Source organism: Elephas maximus, chromosome 26 (assembly GCF_024166365.1).
Source record: "Elephas maximus indicus isolate mEleMax1 chromosome 26, mEleMax1 primary haplotype, whole genome shotgun sequence".
Classification (NCBI taxonomy): domain Eukaryota; kingdom Metazoa; phylum Chordata; class Mammalia; order Proboscidea; family Elephantidae; genus Elephas; species Elephas maximus.
Genome location: NC_064844.1, coordinates 10,027,594 through 10,047,790, shown reverse-complemented (window position 1 = coordinate 10,047,790; position 20,197 = coordinate 10,027,594).

The window sequence follows — 20,197 nt, the reverse complement described above, 5'->3', positions numbered from 1 at the left end:
TTCCATTGTGTGAATATACCCCAATTTATTTACCCATTCATCTGTTGACGGACATCTTGGTTGCTTCCAGCTTTTTGCTATTGTAAACAGAGCTGCAATAAACATGGGTGTGCATATATCTGTTTGTGTGAAGTCTCTTGTATCTCTAGGGTATATTCCGAGGAGTGGGATTTCTGGGTTGTATGGTAGTTCTATTTCTAATTGTTTAAGATAACGCCAGATGGATTTCATCAGATAGATCTTGACCTAAAGAAAAAAAAATACCAGAAAGGTATTTACCTGTATCTTACTGACTACATCAAGGCATTTCACTGTCTAAACCCAAAAAACCAAACTCAGTGCTATCGAGTTGATTCTGACTCATAGTGACCCTATAGGACAGAGTAGAACTGCCCCATAGAGTTTCCTAGGAGCGCCTGGCAGATTCAAACTGCTGACCCTTTGGTTAGCAGCCATAGCACTTAACCACTACGTCACCAGGGTTTCCTTTTACTGTCTAGATCATAATAAATTATAGATAACACTATGAAGAATGGGAATTCCAGAACACTTAATTGTGCTCATGCAGAATCTGTAAATGGATCAAGACAGTCATGTGAACAAAGCAAGAGAACACTGTATAGGTCAGATTTAGAAAAAGTGTGTGGCAGGGTTGGATCCTTGTGTTACGTTACTTGCCTAAAATGAAAATGACTTAAATCACCTACTGATGATGGCAAAAGATTACAGCCTTCAGTATGGATTACACCCAAATATATAAAAAACAAAAATCCTTACAACTGGACCAATAAACTACATCATAATAAGTGAAGAGAATATTGAAGTTGTCGAGGGTTTTATTCTGCTTGGACCTACAATCAATGCCCATGGAAGCAGCAGCTAAGAATCATAGGACATATTTTACATTGCATTGGATAATTGTGCAAAAGACTCCTTTAAAGATCTAAAATGCCCAGAAATCACTTTGAAGACTAAATGCACCTGATCCAAGTTGTTTCAGTTGCCTCATATACATGCAGAAGCTGGACAATGAAAAGAGAAGAGAGAAGAAATATTTGTGCCTTTGAATTTTGATATTGGCAAAGAATATTGAATGTATTATGGACTACCAGCAGAATGAAGAAGTCTGTTTTAGAAGAAACTGGAATGCTCCTTAGAAGTGTGGAATATAAAACTTTGTCTTCTTACTTTGGACACGTCATTAGGAAAGATCAGTCCCTAGAAAAGGGCATCATGTTTGGTAAATTAGAAGGTCGACAAAGATGAGGGAAGCCCTCAATGTGAGGCAGCAACAAAAATAACAGCATTTTAGTTAATTTCTATATTCTGAAAGAACTCTTGCTAGAAAAGTTAAGTAGGCATAGTTTTGTTTTACACTGATTAGCAGAAATTACATATAAATCAAAATATGTTGAGTATCTGCTACAAGCCAAGTTTCATATACATTTCATCTTATATCATGTTGTGGAAAATAACACCAGAGATATGGAATAAAGTTTTTAAACTAAAAATTAAATTTTATGGCAAAATTTCGAGAACACTTATTGCCAAAAGATAGGAGACAACACATTCTTGGCTCTTTAATGCAACAAAATTGTAGAATTTCTTTTGTTTATGAAAATAATCTGAGCTGTCCTTTATACTCATCAGAGGTGGAGTGACTGCTTAATCCTTAGATGGAAGGGGTGGTCTATAATAATCAAAGGGGAAAATATCCCGTAAGTAGACGAAGGGAAATCTTGTTGACAGAAATTAGCCATCTTTGAAGGGCATTTGAAGGGAATAGGGATTATATACGTTAGAGAGGAGTCCCCAAGGGTGTTCAGAAAAACATTAAGAATTTATCATTCTAGGATAGAGCTTTTTCTCAAACCAACAATATATGTAATGTACTGGTCAGATTTTGGCTGAAGTGTTTCCCTTTGGTGCATCTTAGTCGTGTTCAAGTTTGTTCTACACATCTTGACTTCTGAAACCAGGATTAAAGAGCAGTGGACACCTGGAATATGCTCTTGTCATAATGGAATGAGGACACTTAAGAGAGACAACCAGAAGTATATTTTACCTTGTAAAACTTCAGCTAAGAACTAGCATCCTGCCATTTCTTTCCACATTCTACTGGACAAAGCAAGCAACAGTCAGACCCAAAGTCAATAATATGGGAACATATAAGTTGCCCATAGGGGAGCCATGACAAGGAAGTGGAGGAAAATAAGAATTGTTATTGAAAACTGTAAAATTCCTCACATAAAATGAAGCTTAATTTGTTATGAAGATTGCTATTTCTTCATTAATTCTCAAGCTGAAGTAATTGATTAGAATTAAATCAACTTATTTTGTTTATTCCTGACTCTTAAGTGAAAAATTATCAAATATTTGTTCAGCCAGCATGCTACGCTTGGCACTAAAATGCAATAGAATATAAACATGACTTAAATTTTTTTCACAGCCCTTCAAGGCTTAATGTATAGTATAAAGATAAAAAACACAAATGAAATAAAATTTATAAGAAAATACAAGTCTCTCTCTGAAGAGGGGAGTGGCCACATCTTTTTAATCTTTGTTTTTCAGCATGTGACTTGACTTTTATTCAATATACGTTTGTTTGTTGAATAATGAGATTGTCACTGGGCAGTAGACCTTTGATTTCTTAATGATTGTGTGTGATAAAATGTGTTAAAGATGTTCAGAAGAGAAAAATACAAATGTAGCCTTTGGAGAGCCGAGTGAGGTAATGGAAAAGGAAGGGTATGAAGATGTACGGAAGTGATGTTATTAGGTTTCTCAGAAAAATGAGCCATAGTCATAATTTGCAAAAGTGCTACTTGTGTTCCGTAACACTGAACGCATCTCTCTTGTTGTACCGCACCATACATGAAGGGGTAAGTTTGGAATTACCACTGGAATGCTGATTAGTGCCGGTTGCAGTTTCCCTCCATTGTGCTCCTGGCAGACCAGCATGCTTCTTTCACAAAGTTGCCAGGGTGCAATTGGAGATAGGCACTCCAAAGTAGTACACTCTTATGGTCTTCTGAAGTCATAGCCTTAGCTATATACTCTTAATTAGAAATCAATAACAGTTACAGTCAGGCAGCTTTCCCTAAGCTTGACCTCCCTCGCAGTGCTGTATGCATAAACTCACAAATATCTTCTACATAATCTACCTGCTTTCTTAGTCTTGCAGAAGCTGCTTTCACAGAATCAGGTGCTTTTTTCCTTTTTAAGCTTGCTTCCAAAACGCAAAGCTTTAATAATCTTTTTTCTTTCAAAATGTGACTTGATTGCTCCCACCGGAAGTTCTTAATGGTCCATAATGTCAGTTCCATACCTCAAGAAGTTATTTGCTATAAATACCTGTGGATGGGATTTGTGTGTGTGCAAAAAAGAGTGTTTAGATACTGGGAGAATCCAGCAAACCCTTGGCTCTCTTTTTCCAGAGCATCCCACCTCCTCCCCACAACATCCCTTTTAGAGAAATAAAAGAGAATTTTTTTTTAATATAGTGCTATTTTGGTCTTAATAACATCAAAATGCAATTCCTAACTGATATAAGCTACTGCATTAAATTAGTAATAAATTATGGTCTTATTTTCATACATGGAATTTTACAAAGTGAAAGAAGTTATTTGAAGACAGAAGAGAGTATACCCTTGGTTTAACTGGATTAAATAAAGGTATCTCTCCACCTATTCACCTTCTAAGCCAGAAAGGGTAGAAAAATTATCAAAATAAGAATAATTTAATAGCATTAGTAGAAAAATGTATCAAATGCTATAAATGGCCCATAAGTATAAGGGGTTTTTGAAAATGTAAGGTGTATAGGATCAGTTCAATGAGGTAATTAAACAGTTAAAAGATATATAATATGATGTAAAGTACATTCTACACACATCACACGCATATACATACACAGACTAAGTGCTTACAAACTAGTAAATGTTTATAGGTAAATGATAGCTGGTAGAAAAGGCATTGCTTTGAACAAACATAAAAACTGACTACTGGTGAAATACAAATGATAGGGTAAACAGAAGAAAACTTTAAAATAAGAACAATAAATTACCTAAGAGAAATTTAGGTGAGCCCTGCCCTATAAAATAGAACTCAGTTCTAGTAAAACAATAGAAGGATGTGAACGGATGAAGAGTTACAAAGCTGGGAGACAAAGGAATTTTTTTAAAGTTCAGTAAAAAAAGTATAGAGGGAATAGTGAGAAACAGAGACATTAGTAAATAATAAATAAATAAAAGGCCAGCATACATTTACAATTTAATTACAGAAAATGACAAGATAATGAAATATTAGAAGAAAATTGAAAATATTAGACATTACAAAGCCTATCAGTCTATTAAACACAGATCATGCTGTGTTCAAAGAAAAATTGATATTGGAAGTTCAACATGGAAACAATTTAAGCCAGCTACTGAATTTTAAGAATGCTAAAAAATTCCTATTGTTTCCACATGGAAAAGCAATTCAACTACAAAGGAAAAAAAGTTAGCTTGTATAGTTTCAACATCCAGTGCTAAGGGACAAAGAAGTAATGTATACAAAATTCTAAAGAGAAGACTGCATAGTACAAGAATATGATATATAGCTAGGAAAATATATTGAGCCACAAGCAAGAAAAAATGGAAAATATTTTACTGCATCGAAAGAAATATATTAGAATAAAAATTTTGTGTTCATTAATGTTGCTATTTAAATATGAGGGCAAAATAGAATATGGTAAATATAAAATATTCCACAAGGTACAGAATGTAACATAACAATACAATGAAATACAAAATATTATTATAACTACTACTCTGCACACATGGGGTCGTCATGAGTCAGAGTTGAATCAACAGCAACTAATAACAGTAACAACGAGAATAAAAAACACGTTTTTTTTAGCACCTTGGCAATTAAGAATTTCAGAACTAATTTTTTAAAAAATATAACAGTAATATTGGATATTGAGATCTGCATTCATTTTTCTAAAATAAACTGTGGGTTTTTTGTTCCAACTTTATGGTCCCTGTCTCAGTCATCTAGTGCTGCTATAACAGAAACACCACAAGTGGGTGGCTTTAACAAAGAGAAATCTATTTTCTCAGAGTCTAGTAGATTACAAGTCCAAATTTAGGGCATCGGCTCCAGGGGAAGGCTTTCTCTCGCTGTTGGCTCTGGAGGAAGGTCCTTGTCCTCAATCTTCTCCTGGTAGAGGAGCTTCTCAGGCGCAGGAACCCCGCGTCCAAAGGACACTCTCTGATCCTGGTGCTGCTTGTTTCCTTTTCCTTTTATCTCTTGAGAGATAAAAGGTGGTGCAGGCTCCGCTCCAGGGAAACTTCCTTTACATTAAATCAGGGAGGTGACCTGAGTAATGGTGATGTTACAATCCCACCCTAATCCTCTTTAGCATAAAATTGCAACCACAAAATGGAGGACAACCACACAATACTGGGAATCATGGCCTAACCAAGTTGACACACACATCTTTGGGGGGACCTAATTCGATCCATGACAGTCCCATTGCCAGTTTCATATATTCTATTGTATAGATTCAAGTAAGGTCTCAAAGTTCCTTGTCAATGCAAGTGGGGGGAAAAAATATGAGTGGGGAGGAATGGAGGGATGGTAGGAGGGAGGAAGAAAAGAAGAGACAGAAGAGATGGCGGAAGAAGGCAAAATGAAGAAAGACAGCAAGAAAGTGAGTATGCTAGCTGATTAAAATTTGGGGTGTTACATGTGAAAATTCTTAAAATTAGAAAAATAAAAATTGGTTTACTTAAATACAGGCTCTATAGTGTTAAGTGTGCTGTTCACTATTTCCCCAGAATAACCAAAGGAAAATTTGAAAGTAATACACATTTTTAAAAGGATGGTTCTAATTTAGGAAAGGGCAAAGACAAAGAACTGCTAATGTTGCCCTAGTGTTGAGCTTCTTTGGCCACCTACCAATTTTCTTTTAAGATATTTGACAGAAGAAGTTACTCATAGGGATATAATTCTCCAAAATTCATAAGAAATGCCTGAAAATAGCACATACGTATTAAAAATGTACATTGTTAGATCAGTGGATATTTGATGAAAGCTATCATTATAGAAGCTATAATCATATTTCCTCAGCAGCTGATGTGAATTACCCTTAAAGATTGTTGGCAACGAGTTTAGTTGGAATCGAGACAAATTAGAATTTGCAAGCAAAGGTTTTCTCTTGGGCATTCGCCTTAGTTCCCCATCATTTGTCTTCCATTCTCTCTGATAAAAATAGGTCAGGAGAGATTTCCAAATCCTATTTGTTTGTATATGTAAGGATCCTTGTCTGTAATTGTCTGAAGACAACCATGAAATTATTTTTTCAAGAACGGCATTTGCTTTTCTTAGAGGAAAAAAAAATTGACCTGAAACAAGGTTACAGGCCTTTTTCCGAATGTTGGCCAGGGTAAATTTTTATGAAAAACTTTCCTTAGACCTACTGGGGTAAAACATTAGTACTGTCTGAAGCACTATTCCGTTTTCCCTACCAATAATTTGAAAAGTGACTGAATGAATTATTAAATAGTAACCAGTGCTCAATTGACAATAATCGTGTCAATTACCAAAGAATACTGGATTACACTCAAGCTAATTTGTCAAGGAGTTGAAAGGGATGGATGTTAAAGTGCAGAGAACAGTTTTTTGCTACCTGGAAGCACAGAGACAAACCATGTTTCGTTGGAAGAAGGCGATTACAGAGGAACACACAGGGGCCCTATGAAATTATGTCAGTTTCGTTAATTTTTCTAGACTCTTTCTGTCATTGGCTTTCAATGACTGCTTTGTACAAATTTTAAATTTTATATCTATTGTATGTTTTATGATGACAGACTGATAATGTATTCACATTATCTAAGGAATATATCACAGGAACAATAAAATTCCAATCTTTTCTGGTTTCCTGATTTTGAGGAAGTTTCTTATTTTACAACATGAGTGAGTTTGGATAGGAAAACCTGGCATCCTTGTAGCCAAGAATGCATAGATTCACAGTAACAGACAAGAGCACAAAAAACTGAAATGATCACAATACCAGAAAGATATTTAACGCCCTCTCTGGAGCAAGGGGAGAATAAGGAAAACCAAAGACACAAGGGAAAGACTGTACAAAGGACTAATGCAACACAATTACCACAGCCTTCGCTAGACTGGGTCCAGCACAACTAGATAGTGCTTCACTACCCCCATTGACTACTCAGACAGGGATCACGATAGAGGGTCTTAGACACAGCTGGAGAAAAATGTAGAACAAAATTCAAACTCTTACTGGTCTGACACAGACTGGAGAAATCTCAAGAATATGGCCCTGGGACACGCTTTTAACTTAATACTGAAGTCACTCCCGAGGTTCATCCTTCAGCCAAAGATTAGACAGATCTATAAAACAAACAATAATACACGTAGCTCAAACAGGTATACGGGACCAACTGGGCACACCAGCCCAGGGGGAAGGTCGAGAAGGCAAGAGGGGACAGGAAAGCTGGACAAATGGAAACGGGAAACCCAAGTTTGAGAAGGGGAGAGTGTTGATGCTTTGCAGTGCTGGCGACCAATGTCACAAAGCAATATATGTATTAATTGTTTAATGAGAAGCTAATTTGCTTTGTAAACCTGCATCCAAAGCATAATAAAAAAAAAAAAATGAAAGACTATTTAAGAGAGTTCAAAGCAATCATATGGGGTTAGGTAAGAGGTAGGATGAAGCAGGATAAGATAAGTAAAACACTTGGAATTTATGAATGATTATCACACCAATGAGATATGATACTATTTGGGGCTAAATTTAAGTAAATGATAGATTTTTTGAAAACACAGCAAGGCTGATTGTATTCAACTCCAAGTTTGGAAAAAAAAGTTGAGATTTCACTGCATTATTTGTGAAGAGCAATCTCTTCATCAGAAGTGTCTGGTGCCTTGCTTTTCAAAAATATGTTTTCTGAAGTAGAAGAGACTAAACAATGGAATGGATGATAAAAGTCAATTGTAATATTTCTTTTAAGGATCTTAAATACTGAATTATGTCTAATTTACTGGAAATGTGTTCCTATTCTAGTATTCCAGCTAGTCCTTCTCAGTCATTTATTTCTGTAATAATGAAAATATAAGGAAGTCAAAACTATGTCAGTGTTTTTCTAAATGTGCTTCATAGACCACAAGTATTAGAATTACTGAACTTTTTGCTAAAAATGTTTATATTGTACTTGTCCCGTATAGATTTTTATTCAGTAGACTGGGTTATGTCATAAGAATTTACATCTTTAATAAACATCTAGTGTGATTTTTCTTGTTGTTCAGCACCATCAAGTCAACTTTCAAATCATGGCGACCCAACGTGACAGAGTAGAACAGCCTCATAGGGTTTTCTAGACTGTGTTACAGAAGCAGACCACCAATCTTTCTCTAGCAGAGCCACTGGGTGAGTTCGAACCTTCGATCATTTGGTTAGCACCCCAGAGCTTAACTGTTGTGCCTCCAGGGCTCTTTATGCAAAGATATTAAAGAATCTCTTCAGAATATTTCATAATAAGTGATATTTAACTGAAATGAATGAAGAATTTATCCTCACTCTCAGAAAACAAGGCTTGGTATACAATTCTATGATCTAGATGGGTAAATGTGCAGGGTCTTTAAACCATGGTCGCGTAGTGGTTAAGAGCTATGGCCACTAAATAAAAGGTCAGCAGTTTGAATCCACCAGGTGCTCCTTGGAAACCCTATGGGGCAGTTCTCTTCTGTCCTATAGGGTCTCTATGAGTTGGAATCAACTCAAAGGCAAATGGGTTTGGTTTTTTGTTTTATTTCCTTAAGGATACGTATATATTAGGAATCAAAACACATGAGTATTTAAATGGAAAATGATGTTGATTTCAAGTGGGTCTTATCTATTCATCAACTGTAGCCTGGCAGAATTTCTGTGTATAAAATGCTTGATACCAGTTAATTAAATTGAGTTTCCAAAAGAAAAAAAAGTGTTTATTTACAATTTATAATAAATTCTTGTCAGGATTTAAGATTCAAATTTCTCTAAATCAATTCTAATTAACAAGGTGGTCAGATATAAGAAACCTACCCAAGATTGTGAAGTATGAAAAAACTAACTCTTTGCCAACATTTTCTTTAATCTGGTTTTTTTTTTTTTAGAGATTCTAAGGCAAAAGACTTCACATGTAATATACAAAATTAAAATCACATCATTTTTAACATAATTTAATGTGTATATGATCTTCAGTTTTGCTTCAGTCTGTATATAGTTACGTATCTAAATGTTTTGCTCTCCTCCTGGAGTAGAAACTCAAAAAAGTTTTAAAATTATATTTAATACATACAAATAAGCTATACCTGTGGTAATACTAAAACAAACTGAAAACTAATGGGGCAGTTATTCCTGATCAATTACTGCATATTATTTGTTCTGGCTTGTCTCCTGTAAATAAGGGAGGGAAAAAAAAAAAAAAAAAAACTCATGACACTATTAGAATGACTTTATAGCAAAATATTTAGGGTAACTAATTTGTAGACTCTCCATAATTGTTACTGAATTCACACGCACATGAAATTGAATATTCTTAATCTGCTGAAGTACTAAATTTCTGTAGAAGGATGGAAAATAGGAAGGAAAGAACAATAGAAAAAAATCCTTGGGTACCTTCAAAGGACTTTTGAATTTCTTGCAGTAATAGGTTTAATTTTTATACATTTGTGGCATGTTTCAATCTAGGTTGAGTAAGGAGAACAAAAAAAAAACTCTTCAGGCATTTCAACAGGAGAAACTTAACATAAGGAATGTTATATACCCACTTCTGACTTATTGATATGGTTAGGTTTTGAAGACCAGGTCATTATGTGAAAATCAGCATTATGCAAAAATGGAGAATGACCTCAACAGATCACAAAATGGAGGATGACTACAGCATAACATAAAGGCTAAATTACATCATAATATAACTGCCAAATTACACCATTACATAACTGCCAAGCCAATGCGAATCATGGCCCAGCCAAGTTGACACATAACCGTCACAGCCAGTGTTGCTTTCACCTCGTACCTCAGCATCAGCTACTACCAGATGTACATCATTAATGCACAAAATAGTTGGATAGTAGACTTTTTTACTACTGTATTAAATGTGAAATGTCAGATAACAAGATAGCTCATAAGTGAGGAGTAGGTGTATTACATTGTAAAATGTGTTTTGAACTTCTATGGTAGGATCTGTATGGCTGCTGCTGGTACCTCTTGGGGGAGGGAAGTTGTTGAGGAGACTAGTTATGAGAGTTCAAAAAAAGTCAAAAGGACTGGGGTCTACAACCACCCTGGTCGCAGAGTGGTTAAGAGCTCAGCTGCTAACCAGAAGTTTGGCGGTTTGAACCTACCAGGTGCTCTACAGGAGAAAGGTGTGGCAGCCTGCTTCCATAAAGATTTATGGTCTTGGAATCTTTATAGGACAGGTCTACTCTGTCCGATAGTGTTGCTATGATTTGGAATTTACTCGAGGGCAATGGGTTTGGTCTACAACCACCAAATGCCACTGCAGGTTGAAGTGTGGTTGCTGAGGCAGAAAGCTACTAGCCAGGCAAGTTTCCCCTGCTGGGATTCTGCTGAGAGGGAAGTGAAGATGCTTCTTCCCTCCTGCTTACCAATCTTTCTCTATTTTCCCTACTAGCAGAAGCTAACAAAAAGTCAGCCTGCGTGTCTGGGAAATATAGTTTGCAGAATCCCAGTCACGGCACCACAGATGAGGGAAGAGTACATTTGGAGCTGAAAGAAAATAGGTAGTAGCTGACACATGTTGCCTCTACAGGGATTCAAAAGGACACTGTAGTATAGTTGTAATCACCTTTATATAAGAGTTCTGAGATTTAAAAAAAAAAGTCTACATGTAATAGGTTAAAGATGCCTGACAACGGGCACGTAGAGGGTTCCTATTTATTGCAAAGGGACACGAAAATATCTTTCTTTATTATAACACCTGTCATGTGTTTTTCCTAACAGGTTACTTGACTAGTACCCCATTAAAATGTGAACTTCCTATGGGATCTTTGTTTTCCTGATGCCTACCGTGTTTGGACCATAGTAAGCGTTCAGGAAATCTGAATGAAGTGAGCACACAGGTTGACTCAGAATGTTATTTGGGCTTTGGAAATAATAATTTCATTTTTTTTCATGTTGTTAAGTGGTAAAACTTATTTCTGCCTCTTCTCAACCACTGCATTTGACTTACATAAAAAGGAGGCTCTCTCCATTAAATATTAAGGGAATTTAAAGAATATCTCAAGTAATATTTACATAAAATGAGAAAGGAAAGGATGAAATAATGCAGAATATTTTCTACTCACTCCACAGGATACAACATTGAAAGCCAAAGAATTTATTTTAAATTTAGTAGCAGAATTCTTTAACCAACATGTGTCCACCATTATATGAAACTTGATAAATGTTTATTGTGAAGGATAATGATTGCTTAGTACTATTTTTTCCAAGCAGTCAGCAGGTTTTTTTGGTGTTTTTTTTTTCCCCCCTCTTTCATTAAATTTGACTCTTTAAGTCACTTGGCAAAAGAAATGTCATGCCCACACTCTCTTTCCACATTTCAGCAATCTTCACTACCCCCATGTTTTATTTTATTTTTTCCTACTGCAAACATGAAATCAAGTTTGAGTTTGACAACAGGTTGCTTTTTGGACATTGGAGCCTTGTGTTCCAACTAGGTGCCATGAACACTCAACAGTTTGCATCTTTTCAGACTAAAATTGGCATTTATGGAGAAAACAAAGATGTAACAAGTTGTTTCATTCTCCCCTGCCTCTCCTGACCTTGGGTGTCACCTTCTTGGTGGTATGACCAACCACAATCATGGCTGTAAGGAGGTACATGGCTATGTGATTTGTCAATATCTTATACATGAGACTGATTCTGACCTTTGCTTACATATGATGTTTAAGGTAGCATTGCAACTTTTCCAGTTACTATGGTGGAATAAGAGCCCTGATGGGACAGTAGTTAAGAGCTCGGCTGCCAACCAAAAGGTCAACAGTTAGAATCTACCAGCCGCTCCTTGGAAATCCTATGGGGCAAATTTCTCCACATTCTATTGATTGTGGCAATTATAAATTATCAAGACAAGGAAGCATGAACCCCTTCCCCTCTTAGTCAAGAAATGTTGATATCTTATTTAAGGCGGGCATGTGGGATGGGTATATGTTGTGGCCATCTTTGGAAAATACATTCTGCCACAGTGACTAATAATATCCCCTACTTATGTGAGCCAGAAACTATGCTAGACCTTAAGATATTTATTACACACAACAATTCTATATGAAAGTTATAAAAAAAAGGTGTTATACCCTTCCACCATTTTATAGAATGAAGAAACTATGATTTAGACATATTAGGAAATTTTCTAGAGATCGATTTATTTTTAATTTATTCAGTAAAGTCATTAATTTTATTTATTAAAACAATTTGAAAAGTCACTATGTGCTATCTGCTGTCCAGGGGCAGGAAGAAACAGAGAACCAGTCTATAAGGAACTCAAGATTTAGTAGGAAAGATAAAATACAGCAGGCTGTTTTTATTAAATGTAAAGCACCCACTATATTAAATATATTGACATGATATTTTGGACCAACTGGCGGGAATTTAAAAAGGTTGAGTAGAATTTAGGGAGTTATATCAAGGGAGCAAGAGGAATACAACGAGGGAAGGAAAGAGATAAGTCAGTCTCAACAGACTGGACTAAACAAAACAATATAGTGGAAGCAAGCAGAAAAATGTGTACAGTTTCAGGAATCCTGGAGAGTTAAATACAAGGCAGGAATGGACAGAAGCGGGCAGAGGGGAAAGGCAGCATTCAGGTCATCAACAGGCATGTGAAGGAGGTTGTGGGAAGAGAAAGAGGATTTTTGAAGGAATGTGATGAGACCGGATTTGTAGTTCAGACAGATCCCCGTGGATTCTATGTGGATAACTTCTTTAAAAGCAAAGATAAATGAGGCTGGAGGAGCACATAAGGTGTCTGTTTCTATAGTGTGTGTAACCTGAGAAATACAAATGATGGTTATGTGGAGGATAGAGGAAACATAGATGACTAAAGGTAGGGAGGCAATTGTAGAAACAAATTGTTAGCCATTCTGTGGTAAGGAAGGTGTGTCAGAGCCAGGAGAGTGGAGGACTCACCAGTAGCATCAAGCAAAGTTCAGTGTAAGTCCCTCAAATTCTGTCTGGGGGTTGAAGGAACCAAATTTCAGTAGGCTGAGTTGATAGAAAACGACAAGGGGATATTCTGAGTACTGACACCTTATTATAGATGTTTGGATAGAAGATGATGTCTTAGTTCTGCTCCAAAAAAGACAGCTGTAAAACAAGCAGTTAGATGTACGTAGTTTATGGGAACACTGATCCAAAGAAGCACCACGAGTGAGCGAAGAAGTGAGGCAGGAAGAGAGGAAAGCCAATGGAGTGTGTTAATGAGCAGGTCATCACACAATAAATGGAACTTAGTCATGCCACAGACCCTTGAAGTGACTGTAAAAGGGATTCCTCGGAATTGTGCCCCTGAAGGACCGGGGAGCTGTGGTAGCTATCCATCAACTTCCTTTCCTTAACTTGCTGTCCTCAAGTTGACCTGATTCATGGTGGCGCCATGCATGCCGGAGTAGAACTGTGCTTCATAGGATTTTCAGTGGCTGATTCTTTGGAAGTAGATCGCCCGGGCTATCTTCTGAGCAGCCTCTGAGTGGGTTTGAACCAACAACATTTCAGTTTTCAGCCATGTGTGTTAACTGTTTGTACCACCCAGGAACTTCTCCCCTCCCGTAATGGGTGAGACTTATTGCCAGGGGTTAATTCTCTGGCACTTCCAAACTGCCCTACAAGAGAACAGAGCATGGTCCAATCACAGACTTGCACTTGGGCAGAGAGCCTCGTGAAGGAGTTGGCAAGTATGAAAATTTCTGCAGGTGACCTTGCTGTAGACCAAGAGGATGTGGACACAGAGCCAACTGTGTCTGAGGTAGGTGGGGAAAACTTGGACAATAGCTAGACAGGTGTGCGAGAAGACTCATTATTTTTAATTTCTTCATGTTTGTTTTTATGATAGGAGAAACAAACAAACAAAAAGTTTAAAGGGAGAAAAAAATGCCTGAGCACTGTTTCTGGGTTGCAGTCTCAGGTATGAGCAGGCCAGTGAGTTGGGTTACTGGGGTGAGATCCAGAAGTAACCTGAGCTGGCCCAGAACATGGGGTGGAAACAGCAGTGGAATCTGAAATGCTGTGTTTATGTGCAAAGACACAATCCAAAGGAAGATTTAGTACAAGGGCCCAGAGAAGAACAAGCCCAGGTGTGTCAGAGTGGAACTGTGCTCCATAAGATTTTCAGTGATTGATCTTTTGGAAGTAGGTCACCAGGCCTTTCTTCAGAGGTGCCTCTGGGCATACTCAAACCAACCTAGCAAGTTAACTGTCTGCACTACCCAAGGACTCCACTGAAAAGCCAGGTCAGAGAAAATGTACGTTTCAAGAAAAGGAGCTTCAACTGAGGAGCTTCTCACGAATCTTATAGACCAGGGGAGACACATGGGTGAACAGGACTTCTTTTACATATTTCTGGCAACATTACATTGTTATATTGAGCAGACAAATTGTAGATATTCCTTTGCTTGCTCATTCTAGCTGAGAAAATTTCTTCTTTCATTTTGGCTGATTTCTGAAAGGGGCGTTTGGAATCTAGTTTTCATGCCATCTTTCACAGAACTAGAGGGAGTATTTCTAAACAGCTTGTGATTCTTTGCTGTGGAGATGTGAAGTTCTCCAGTATTGGGAGGGCAGGAGAGAGAGGGTATAGACAAAGAAAGCTGCTCCCAGAAGAGGCAAAATGGGACGGAGTCAAGGACTAAGAGGGAGGTAGGGATTGAGCAAGGTATGGAACATGGAATTCTCTGAAGCTGGAACAGGCAAATATTACCTGTATTTGCTCTTTCATTTGGAAACCCTAGTGGCATTGTGGCTAAGTGCTATGGCTGCAAACCAAAAGGTAGGCAGTTTGAATCCACCAGGTTCTCCTTGGAAACTCTACGGGGCAGTTCTACTCTGTCCTACAGGGTCACTACGAGTTGGAATTGACTCCATGGCAACGGGCTCGGCCCCTTCATTTTTCTGCACAAATTTTGATTTTTCCTGTGTGAATTTGTAAATCTTTCTCTCCTTGGAGTTGGAAGTCATCAAGGCAGGCCCTAAAGGCTGCTTGCGCTTCTTCGATTGTTGTAAAGGCACAGTCTGATGCATAGGACCCAACTGACCTCATTCATTTGTAGCTTCTAAGGGTGGGACATTAAAGATGATTGCAGTTAATGTTCCAATTTTCCACAAAATTGTTAAAAAAAAAAAAAAGGAAAGAAATTATCTACTTAGAGTGAATGGAGGCCAATTTGAGGTGCGTTGTTAAGATTTGCAGTGATCGTTGAGGAGAATGGCAGAGAAAGCAATGTGCAAGAATAATTTCGGGAATTGTCAGGCAATGCTGAACGACCCACTAAATTTGGAGACTTTTAATTGGAAGCAGTTCCAATCTACCTTTTGTGTGTGGTGTGTGCACGCATGTGTGCGTGTGTGTGTTTTGTATTAGTCAACAAGCTGATACTGGTACAGAGGGAAAAAAAAATGATAGCAGTTTTGAATAAGTAGATTTGCCAATTAGAAGGAACCCAGGCAAAAGGGAATTTTTTGGTGTCCTCAGAGAAAAGAAGTCTTTAAAAAACTTTTGTTTCTGTTATTGCTGCTTCTGTTGTTCTTGTTTTTTTTTTTTTTTCTGATTAATAAGAATTATATTAAATATCCTTGCCCCGATATTTCATGATCGCATGGTGTTTTTAGCTGATTAAATAGCACAGTTGAATAAGTCTCTTTTGTATATGCGGTTACCTGGTTCTGTAGGCCTAATTTACCTGGATATAGTCACAGTGCTAGAGAGCCCCAGGGCCAGGACTAGAACTCCAAAGCTTTTGTCAAATACCCTTGGGTATCTGTCCATTTATTTTCCAAGAGCTGCAGCCCAGAGGTCTCTCAGAATCTTGCATAAGTATTTCAAATAAAGAATGAATACATTTCATAAATCCAAACATTCTAATGTGTCTATAGTCTGTGTTTATGTGTTATACTGAGTAAGCCAATGGGATCATTCTTCTCCATTATCATTACTATTATTGATGCACTTTGTTATTACTATTGTTGTTGTTGTTGGCTGCCATTGAGTTGGCCCCTTACTCATGGTGACCCCATGCACAGCACAACTAAATGCTGCCTACCTCTATCTCACCCCAGTAATCAATTGTGGATCTGACTGTTGGGATCCATAGAGTTGATTTTTGGAAGACCTTATTTTCTTGTTGGTGTTAGCCTGGAAGCACCACTGAGACCTGTTCAGCATCAGAGCAACACATAAGCCTCTGCTGACAGATGGGTGGTGGCTGCACATGATTTGCATAGCTGGGAATAGAACCCAGGTCTCCTGCATGGGAAGCAGGAATTCTACCATAGAACCACCATTTCCTCCTTGTTATTATTGTAAAGGTTATATGTGTGTGTGTGTTTTGTTTTATTTTGTTTACAAAAAAAAAAAAAGATTCGTTAATAGACATTTTTCCTACTTAATGTTTTGGAGTTCTTTTTATATTGGTATATATATATGGATTTGCTCCTGTTATTTTAAGACTCCATAGGAATCAACCATGTAGAAGTACAATGAAAAACTTATTGCAGCTGGTTATTTCTTCCTTCTTGAAACACTCTCTTCTCTAGGCTTTTGTGACTCTTCTGGCCAGTCCTCTTAATCCACCTCCCTACCTCTTCACTAAATACTGAAACACCTTGACCCAGGCCCTCCTTTTTTCCCTGTCTACACCGCCTGCCTGGTTTTTACCCAGCAATCTTATGCCTCTAAGTATCATTTATCTTCTAATGACTCCCAATATTTTTTTCCAGTGTTAACATTCCCGTTGAGATCTAGACCCCATGTTAATATCTAATAGGAATCTCGAAATTTTCAAGGACAAAACAGAATTATCCACTCTGCTGTGCTCCCGCAACCTTGCCAAGCTATCCCTCTTGGCAGCTTCCCCATGGCAGTATATGACACCAGTCGTGTTCCCTGTCACTTGGACCAAAATATAAGGGTCCAATTTTAATTTTTGTCATTGTCTAACCCACCACAACCAATTCATCTGCAAAGCCCATTAGCACTTACCACAAAATATAGTCTAAAATATTTCCACTTCTCTTGATTTTCTCCATAATTCAAGCCACTGTCACTTCTTACCTATACTATCACTACAAACTTTTTCCCTCCCTTCTTCCTGTCTATTCACTTAAGCAATTAAGGTGATATTTAAAAATGTAAACCAGAGTACAGATTTCCCTAGTTTTATAGTTCTAGTAGCTTTCCACTGCACCTAAAATCCAAACTCCTTGGCATAACCCAAGTAGCCCTATCTGAGTTGGTCTTTTCTTACCGTCTCAACTTCATCTCATAGAACCTCTCCCAATACTGTGAATTGACTGTCCAAGAGCTATTCCTTCTTCCGTCTTAAGATGGTGGAACTAAAAGGTACATTTCCTGGTCTTGCTTCCAGCTTTGTTTCTGAATGAGTATCATGGTCTGCTGATAGAAGTGAGAGAGTGGACCTCTTCCTGCCCATTTGACCTTTTTCTTCTGTCAAGCATGTTTGATGGTCCAAACGGGTTCTCACAGTAATGATCAAGTATCCATTCTCCAGACTCGGGATGTGGAGAGGCAGATGTGAAGGGAGCAGTGGCCAAATTTCTTGTTTTGGTGTCTGGTCAACAGCTTTGAGAGTGTGGAGTATCAGCAGCTGTGTAACTTCTCCTGAATCACTGCTTACGGGCTTTGGCAGCACGTGCTGAAACTCAATGAATCTGGAGGCTGTCTCCAAAGTCATGGCTCTCCTCATGGGACAGTTCTCTATTATTCCAGGAGCCGTTTCTGGAAATCCAGACTAAAACCCATTAAAAAAAAACCCATACCTCAAATAAATTTAAAGTACCTCATTCTCCATAAAAAAAAAAAAAAAAATTCTTTTTGAAATACTTAGCATGTTCTCTTTTACCAGTACAGAAAACTTTCTGAAATATTTACCAAACAGTTCTTCAGTACAGAGTCTGGGAATTGGTTCTTATCTTGAACACCCTACCCTCAAAACTTTGCAGAGCAGGCCCCATAATCTCCTTCAGCTTTGAGATGAATTATCATCTCCTCAGAATGGTTTTCTTTGAACATCCAATCAAAACTATTTCCTTCATACATAGTTTTCCCATTGCTCTACTTTATATCTTCACAGCATTTATCGTGATTAAAAAAAAAAAAAGATTTTTTAAATCTGTTTGTTAACTTTCTATTATTAATCATTCTCTACTCCCATCTATCTTTGTAGAATCTTAGTTCCATGAGAGCAGGGGCCTTCCCTGTCTTCTTTACTAAATGGCTTCTCAGCCCTTTAAGAGAACCAAGAATACAATGGTCATGGATTGAATTGTGTCCCCCCAGATTATATGTCGACTTGGTTAGGAAATGATTCCCAGTATTGTGTGGTGGTCTTCCATTTTGTGATTGTAATTTTATGTTAAAAAGGATTAGGGTGGAATTGTAACACCCTTACTAAGGTCACATCTCTGATCCAATGTAAAGGCAGTTTCCCTGGAGCGTGGCCTGCACCACCTTTTATAAGAGATAAAAGGAAAGGGAAGCAAGTAAAGAGTAGGGACCTCACACCACCAAGAAAGCAGTGCCTGGGGCAGAGAGTGTCCTTTGGACCCTGGCTTCCTGTGCGGAGAAGCTTCTAGTCCAGGGGACAATTGATTTAAGCACATTTTTCCAGAGCCAACAGAAAGAGAAAGTCTTCCCCTGTTTCTGACACCCTGATTTTGGACTTCTAGCCTAATAGACTGAATTGACTCGACGGCACTGGGTTTTTTTGGGTAGCCTACTAAAAAAAAACTGTGAAAAAATAAATTTCTCTTTGTTAAATCCGTCCACTTGTGGTATTTCTGTTGTAGCAGCACTACATGACTCAGACAATAATGAACAAGCATTTGTCCATCAAAGGACTAAATGAAGATTGTAATAAAACCTGTCAACTCTTAATAAACATTATTTTCAGTTTTTATGGTAATATAAAAAATTTAAGAATGCTCACTTTGAAAAGAATATCTTAGTATATTTGTAAAGCATAACTACAGAACAGCATTCTAGAAGTAGGATTTTTGAGTAACAGAGCTCACGCATTTTTTTATTTTAATATATATTGCCAAAGTGCTTTCAAAGATATTACACCCATTTCCACTCACACCAATCATATACAACTGTCCATTTAACCAGCATGAGCCACATGCTTGAGTATTACCAAAATTTTAAATGATCACCAACCTGAAAAATGAAGCAGGTTTTCATTGTAATATAATTTCTATTTTTTTAAATTATCTGTGAAGTATTTATGATAATTAAACCCCTTATGCTTATTTTTATACAGAAACCCTGGTGGCGCAGTGGTTAAGTGCTATGGCTGCTAACCAAAGGGTGTCGGCAGTTCAAATCCACCAGGCGCTCCTTGGAAACTCTATGGGGCAGTTCTACTCTGTCCTATAGGGTCGCTATGAGTTGGCATCGACTCGACGGAACTGGGCTTGGTTTGTTTTTTTTTTTTTTTGCTTTACTTATTTTTATGACTACATGTGTTTTTTTCTGGTTCTATTATTTTCTTTCTAATTACTATGAACATCTTATTCATTAAATTAATTAACCTTTATCATATATGTTGCAATTTCTTGTAATATAATCTTTTGATTTCCTATTTATAACCTTTTTCTTCCTATGTGAGTGTTCTTATTTTTTTTACTAGTGAACTTTGTGTGGTTTCTTCTGTGGCTTTTGGTTCAGTTCTTTATTTAATTTCCACAGCAGCCCTCTTCAGTGTCTTATCTTTGCGGCAGGTCTTTTGTTTGCTGTCTTTTGTTGTTTATTGTGGAAATTGCAGACTTATGGTTCTTCCATGTAGGGAGGCTACAGTTGTTTGTGCTTTCAAAGGGGAAAATGCTTTTGACTCCTTTTGATAAAGGCCGCCATTCTCGCATAAGCTCCAGGTCAATTCCCCATTATCTCTGACTTTA